Genomic DNA, 8665 nt, shown 5'->3' with positions numbered 1-8665 from the left:
TAGGTGATAATCTGAACAGCCCCCTTAGATTGTTTGCAGACGACGCTGTAATTTACAGTCTAGTAAAATCATCAGACGATCGATTTCAGTTACAAAATGATCTAGAGAGAATTTCTGTATGGGGCGAATAGTGGCAATTGGCACAAAAAAAGTAAAGTGCGAGTCATCCACATGGGTACAAAAAGAAATCCGATAAATTTTGAGTATACGATGAACCGCTCAAATCTGAGGGCTGTCAATTCGACTAAATACATAGGAATTATAATTACGAGTAACTAAAATTGGAAAGACCACATATATAATATTGTGGGGAAGGCGAAACAAAGATTGCGCTCTGTTGGCAGAACAATTAGAAGATGCGACTAACCCACTAAAGAGACAGCCCACATTACACTTGTCCGTCCTCTGCTGGAATATTGCTGCGTGGTGTGGGATCCTTACCAGGTAAGATTGACGGAGGACATCGAAAAAGTGCAAAGAAGGGCAGCTCGTTTCGTGTTATGGCGCAATAGGGGTGAGATACGCGAGTTGGTGTGGCAGTCACTGAAACAAAGGCTGTTTTCTTTGCGGCGAGATCTACTTACGAAATTTCAATCACCAATTTTCTCTCCCGAATGCGAAAATATTTTGTTGACACCCACCTACGTAGGGAGAAATGATCATCATAATAAAACAAGAGAAATCAGAGCTAGAACGGAAAGATTTAAGTGCACGATAAATGCTACTAAGTAAGGGGCTAATGCCGAGGAATACCGAATGGAGATTCCATGACACATTGCAACTTAGTTGTTTTCAACTCTTTCAATTGCTTGTCGAAGCCAGGAACGCCTGTTTCTTTGCCCTCCATACGGGTGTATGTGCGGCGGTCAGACGATGATATGTCTCTACGATCATCTTGCGTGAATGAGTTTTTAAATCCGAAATTTAAAACTTCAGCTATTCTTTTGCTGTCTTCTATTGTCACACCAGACTGGTCAACGTGCGACTGAGTAGAAGTCTTTGCCTCGTTTGACGATTTACGTGGACCAGATTTTTCTCGTCTTCTCGGCAAGATCTTTCGCTAATATCTGATGGTAGAAATTGCATGCTTCGTCCATCGGCCTTTTAATATATGCATGACTTTCTCTTAACTTTTACCTGCCGACATCTCTGCGTTTTTCTGTATATATAACAGAACGCAAGAATTTCTGTTTCTTCAGAATTTTCCGAATTTTGTTATTAAACCGAGGTGGGTCCCCTTTCTCGGCGTATAGTCTCCCAGAGCGCGATTTCCAATTAATTTAAACTTTGCCCAATGGTCCTCGACGTCATTTATATTTTAAATACATTATGTCCACTCATTGCGTAACTAGGATGCCAACAAATGCTTTTCTGCTGTTTCCAGCATAACATCTCTTCCTAACTTCTTGATGGATTTATTAACAATAGTAAGCATCGACGCTGCGATGATATGCTCACTAACCCCCATATCTGTACACCAAAATACAATTGATACCTTCGTGCGCAGTAGGGATGCTAATGTTACCAAAGACTCCATTAAAGCAGAGCTGCTAAATACAGTTTTTAGAAATTCCTTCGCCGAAGAAGATGAAGTAAGTATTCCAGAATTCGAAACAAGAACTGCATCAAATATTCTCGGTGTAGCGAAGCAGTCTAAATATTTTAATAAAGGAATCTTACAGTCCATATTATATACTAATTAAATTCCTCTCAGGATATGCTGCTACAATAGCTCCGTACTCAGCAATCATATACAACAGCTCGTTCGACGAAACATCCGTACCTATAGATTGGAAGATTGTGCAGGCCACACCAGCACACAAGAAAGGAAGTAGGTATTCTCCTACGAATTACAGACTCGTATCACTGACGTCGATATGCAGTAGGATTTTGGAACAAATAATGAATTACCTCGGAAAAAAACGATTTATTACAAACAGCAAACACAGATTTAGAAAATATTGTTCTTGTGAAGCGCAACAAACTTTTTATTCTCACTAAGTAAATCGTCCTATCGACAAGGAATCTCTGATTCTATGTTTCTAGATTTCCAAAAGACTTTTGACACCATTCTTCACAAGCGACTTCTAACAGATTGCGTGCCTATGGCGTATCATCTCAGTACTGCGACTGAATTTGTGATTTCCTGACAGAAAGATCACAGTTCGTAGTGAAAGACGGAAAATCTAAGAGTAAAACACAAGCGATATCTGGCGTCCCGCACGCAAGCGTCATGGCCCCTCTGTTGTTCGTAATCTATATAAACTATTTAGGGGGCAATCTGAGCAACCCTCTTAGATTGTTGCCAGCTGATGCTAGTAAAGTAATTACAAGGTTAAAACCAATTGAAAAATAATTTTAGGCAACATATCCATAAGGTGCGAAAAATTTCAATTGATTCAAAATAATGAAAATTTGTAATCATTCCCGTGAGTAATATAAATAATTCGTTGAAGCTCCGTTACACGCTAAACCATACAAATCTAAAGGCTGTCAGTTCAGCTCAATACCTAGGGGTTGCAGTTACGAATAATAAACACGAACGATCACACAGATAATGTTATGGTGAAGGGAAGCCAAAGACTGCGTCTTATTGGCAGAAAACTTAGCAGACGCAACCGGTCTACTAAAGAGACTGCTCGCACTACTCCTTTCCGGCCTTTGATAGGGTTTTGATGTGTGGCGTGGATCCTTACTAGATTTGACTGACGGAGGATATCGGAAACGTTCAGAGAAGGGCAGCTCGTTTTGTATTATGGCGAAATAGGGGGGAGGGTGTATCGGGTGTGATATGGGAGTTGAGGTGGCAGGCTGGCACACATTGAAACTAACGTGTTTCTCGTTGCGACGAGTTTTTGCGAAATTTCAATCTCTTTCTCTTCCGACTGCATAAATGTTTTGTTGACGCCTACCTAATAGGTATAAATAATCATCGTAACAAAATGAGAAATCAGAGCTCGCATGTAGAGATTTGGGTGCTGATTGTTTCCGCGCACTGTTAAGAGTGGGGAATGGTAGAGAAAGTGTGTGAAAGTCGTTCGATGCACTCTCTGCCAGGCACTGAAGTGTGAATTTCAGAACAGTTATGTAGATGTAGATGTACTGACACTGTCAATAAGGTCAGGTCTGTTTGTAGCTACCAGGCCTAAAATATTCCCACTGGATATGGGTTGTCGAACTATTATTGAGAACTACTTCAGAAGATTGTCTGTACCACCTGAAATGAATTCATAGACTCAGTAGGATGAAGTTGCCCCTAACTAATATTGTACGATCGGGGTACTTCGCGCACCTTTGCAATGGTAAAAACATCCAATGGTTAACTTTAATTCAGTTATGCTGATTACTCTCATCCAGATAACTTCGCAGTTAGACCCAATTTCGACCTCGATAGACACAATACTTTTGTCGGTTACAAGGAACACTCCTCCTCCTATTGCATCTAACCTGTCATTTCAATATTCATCCCATGCATCGTTGAATATTTCCCAACTTTCCACTTCGGATTTCAGCCAGCTGTCGGTTCCGAGTTTAATTTGAACGCAACAACTTTCCTCGAGGGCCGTCAATTCAGAGATTTTGTTACAAATGCTTCAGCAATTAACTTTTTTCCATTCTGAGTGTCTTTACTTTGTACGCGATCTGATTTCGGTTATCTGTATATTGAATGGCGTGTGTTCATCAGGGTACCCCAAACTATCACCTAGCCTAAAGAACGTTCATGTACACTTCACAAGTACACTTTTATCTGATTATCCTCTGTGTAGTGCACCTCAGGCCTATCGTGGGGAACCCTACAGTTTTCCATCCGATTACTTAGGTCCAGAAATCTGGAGCCAAGACGGTCAGAATCGACAGAGCCTCTGCTTGCGACCCTCCACTTGGCTCCAATGCAAATGGTTCAAATGGCACTGAGCACTATGGGACTCAACTGCTGTGGTCATTAGTCCCCTAGAACTTAGAACTAGTTAAACCTAACTAACCTAAGGACATCACAAACATCCATTCCCGAGGCAGAATTCGAACCTGCGACCGTAGCGGTCTTGCGGTTCCAGACTGCAGCGCCTTTAACCGCACGGCCACTTCGGCCGGCGGCTCCAATGCAAAGGACCCCGATCAGTTCTGGGTACAATACTGCACCCCTCATCCTAGAGACAGTGTTTCCACCACATCTTGGTTTAGAACTCCCGGCAGCCGGCCGCGGTGGCCGTGCGGTTCTAGGTGCTGCAGTCCGGAACCGCGGGACTGCTACGGTCGCAGATTCGAATCCTGCCTCGGGCATGGATGTGTGTGATGTCCTTAGGTTAGTCAGGTTTAAGTAGTTCTAAGTTCTAGGGGACTGATGACCTAAGATGTTAAGTCCCATAGTGCTCAGAGCCAGCCAGAACTCCCGGCAGACATACCTAGTACACGTTGGAATAATGCCGGCTTTGGATGTTATTTCCCTAACGAGTTCCATAATGCGCCTACCATTGGAGCTTCGGATAAATCTCTCTCTCTCTCTCTCTCTCTCTCTCACTCACTCACTCTCTCCCTCCCTCTTTCTCCCCCCCCCCCCCTCGTCGGGTGCACCTGTGCACCTGCTAGGTGCTGAGACCGCTTGAGGAGTGGTCACTTGTCCACTGGTAGGTGAATGCAGTGAATATATTTACGGTCAGTCCTCAGTCCTCACATACATCCTCTGCCTCGAGCAACGTGGTGAACGCATTACAGCCCACTACTCATCTGGGTGAGCGCAATTCCTCGCATCGGAGAAGCTGGAAGACGCTTCACAGGCAGAGCCCTGGGACGAAGCGGGAGACACTTGAAATGCTACATGCGACGCGCCAGTTTTCATGCCACCGCTACACCATGAGGCTGTAGTTGACAGTCGACCGACTGTGGCCAACGCCGTCTTCACCTGTTCGCGAACTGTGGCTAGCTCACAACAATCACACTCCCTATCCATCCTGCTACTATACTATCCACTCACAATATGTGACCATCTGTCAGAAACCAGAATGTAGCCCCAAGGTTAGCTGCAAACTTGTGTTCAACTACTGTGCCTTCCAGAATGACGAGAGCACCCACGGAATGCGAACGAATACATTCCCAGACCACAACGCTCCCTCCTCAAACCTGGACCCTACGTACGATTGTTGCAGGGCGTTTGCTTTCAGACGTTTCAGTTCGTACACACCAACGACCCTCAGTCCGATGGAGCTAAAACGAGAGTCGCCTTAAAAGGCCACCTGTCGTCACTCAGTGGACGTACAGTTACGGTATTGGCGTGCAAATTGCAGCCTTCGTCACCGATGAACGGTTGTCAGCATGGGTGCAGGGACCAAGCGCCTGTTGCGGAGGCTTTTACGCAGCAACGTTCGCTGAATGGTAGTTGAGGAGACACTGTTGGAAGCACTTTGGCTCATCTGGACAATCAGTTGGTCAACAGTTGAACGTCCGTTCGCCCGTACACGTCTTCGGAGCCGTCGTTCACCCCTGTCATATGTGGCCACAACTGCCTTGGCGTTGGTATTTTTATAACGCCATTTTCCGTGAAAGGTATATCAGTACTACGGCTGCAGGCGAACAGTTTACAAACTTAGCCATTTCGGAAATGCTTCACTCTTGCCCCGAAAACCAACAATCATCCCTTTAGGACGTCAGGTTAATTGCTCCGTTTCCGTGTTTTCCACGTTCCCTGATACTCTTTACATACCCACCACTGTTAGCACTGCCACAGAACTCCGTGAGTGGTTATTTCACTTTGACGTCGAACATAGTCGGGGTTCACGTTAATGAGTAAAATTAGAATGAAAACAATAGATAAAATTAAATAAAAAAGAGATCTATTATCATTCAGACAAGAAGTTGTACTATCAAAGAAAACTCAAACACAAGCAACTGCGCCAACACCATTTAACTGCAAGCTGGCAGAGAAGGAAGACCTTTGTCTACATAAACGATGTAGCGGAGACTTTGAGCAGTCCTCTTTGACTGTTTGCTGATGTTACTGTCATTTACCGTTTAGTAAACTCGTTAATAACTCAAAATTAAAATGATTCAAATGGCTCAGAGCGCCGGCCGGAGTGGCCATGCGGTTCTAGGCGCTACAGTCTGGAACCGAGCGACCGCTACGGTCGCAGGTTCGAATCCTGCCTTGGGCATGGATGTGTGTGATGTCATTAGGTGACTTAGGTTTAATTAGTTCTAAGTTCTAGGCGACTGATGACCTCGCATAGTGATCAGAGCCATTTGAACCATTCTTTTGGCTCTGAGCACTATGGGACTTAATATCTGATGTCATCAGTTCCCTAGAACTTTGAATTACTTAAACCTAACTAACCTAAGTACATCACACACATCCATGCCCGAGGCAGGATTCGAACCTGCGACCGTAGCGGTCACGCGGTTCCGGACTGAAGCGCCTAGAACCGCTCGGACACACCGGCCGGCAAATCAAAATTAAATACGATGTGGTTTAGATAAGACATGAGCATGATGCTGCAAGGGGAATGCCACATGAATACCAGAAGAATAACGCTATTTTGTCGAAAGTCGACATACGTGTGGCTGGTAGCTGTTTTTTTATATAAATTTAAACCTTACCAGAAGAATTGCGTTAAATTTCGGTTACACGCTAAATTACACGAATTTAAAGATTGTCGATTCATGGATTGTCATTATGAACAACTTAAATTTAAATGATCGTATAGGCAATGTTATGAAGTAGGTGAACCAAGGATTGTGCTATTCTGGCATAACAGAGCATACAACAAATCTACTCAAGAGATTTCCTACTAAACGTTTGTCTGTTCTCTTCTGGAGCATTACTGCGCGGTATGGGATTCTTACTGGTTACGACTGATGAAGATCATCGTGAAAGTTCAAATAAGGACAAATCGTTTTGTATTACCACGAAATACGGAAGCAAGAGTCACATATGTTAATAAGCGAGATGGGGTGGCAATCTTTAAGGCAGAGTTGTTTTTGATTGTCTCGAGATCTTTTTATGAAATTCCAATAGTTAATTTTCTCCTTCGAATGCCAAAATATGTTGTTTTTTTGTTATGGTTTTTGGGCACAAAACTGCTATGGTCGTTGGCGCCCGGACTGTGACTTAGGAAAAGCGAAAAAAAAATGAAACGAAACTGGAAACCAGCAGCAATGGGAACGAAACTCAAAAAATTGGAGAAACCAGAAGGAAAGCTTAAAAAACCACTATAGAAGGGGGTTGGTTGTCCCCAAAAGGAGCTTCAAATGACTGACGTCATCTTACTGGCACTAATAAACTCGAGAACGCGATCGGCTGAGCGCGTGTCATCTGCTAAAATGGAAGATATATCAGGCGACAGCTGTAGACGGGCGCGTAACGGAGTGAAATAGGGGCACTCAAGTAAAAGGTGTCTTACCGTCCACAGCTGAGAGCAGTGGGGACAGAGTGGGGGAGGATCGCCACTTAAAAGATGTCGATGGCTAAAAAGACAGTGTCCTATCCGGAGTCTAGGTAAAATTACCTCCTCCCGACGACGCGTTCGGGAGGAAGAGGTCCAAGCACAGGGAAGAGCTTTCACGTCCCGCAATTTATTATTGGGAAGTGTCGACCAATGTGCGTGCCATAAAAGAACAACACGACGACATAAAACACTCCGTAGATCGGTGAAGGGAATCGTGCGAATAGCTGGCCGAAGAAGAGAGACCGCAGCCTTGGCCGCTATATCGGCCGCCTCATTTCCACAGATACCAAGGTGGCCTGGGATCCAGAGGAACGCTACAGAGACGCCCCCCCCCCCCCAAGTGGAGCAAGTGTAGGCAGTTCTGAATCTGGTGGACCAGAGGGTGGACAGGATAGAGAGCTTGGAGACTGAGGAGAGAACTGAGAGAATCTGAACAGATAACATACTGTATCCGCTGATGGCGACGGATGTATTGGACAGCCTGGAGAACAGCGTAAAGCTCCACAGTATAAACCGAACACTGATCGGGAAGCCGAAAAAAAATATGTTGGCTGCCACCTAAGTAGGGAGTATTGTATTGTATGTTAACCGGGGACCTAGAAACGAAGGAGAGGCTCCGTCCCCGCCGCAGCCGCAGTGGTCCACAACCCCACGACGACTACCGCAGTCCACTTCACCGCTCCGCCGCCCCATACCGAACCCAGGGTTATCGTGCGGTTCGGCCCCCGATGGACCCACCATGGACCGTCTCACACCAGACGAGTGTAACCCCTACGTTTGCGTGGTAGAGTAATGGTGGTGTACGCGTACGTGGAGAACTTTGCGCAGCAATCGCCGACATAGTGTAACTGAGGCGGAATAAGGGGAACCAACCCGCATTCGCCGAGGCAGATGGAAAACCGCCTAAAAACCATCCACAGACTGGCCAGCTCACCGGAGCTCGACACAAATCCGCCGAGCGGATTCGTGCCTGGGACCGGCGCTTCTTCCCGCTCGAAAAGCCGTGCGTGAGACCGCACGGCCAACCGGGCGGGCCAAGTAGGGAGTAGTGGCCATCAAGATAAATTGAGACACATCAGAACTTGCTCGGAAAAATTTAGGTGGTAACTTTTTTCATGTGCTATTCGATAATGTAACTGTGGAGAAATTGCAGGAAAGTTGTTATATGGACCCATTGCCAAACACTTAAGTGTAAACTGCACAGTAATCATGTAAATGTAGAACCATCG

The sequence above is a fragment of the Schistocerca americana genome, chromosome 7 (assembly GCF_021461395.2).
Source record: "Schistocerca americana isolate TAMUIC-IGC-003095 chromosome 7, iqSchAmer2.1, whole genome shotgun sequence".
NCBI classification, from domain to species: Eukaryota; Metazoa; Arthropoda; class Insecta; order Orthoptera; family Acrididae; genus Schistocerca; species Schistocerca americana.
This window is presented reverse-complemented; position numbering follows the sequence as displayed.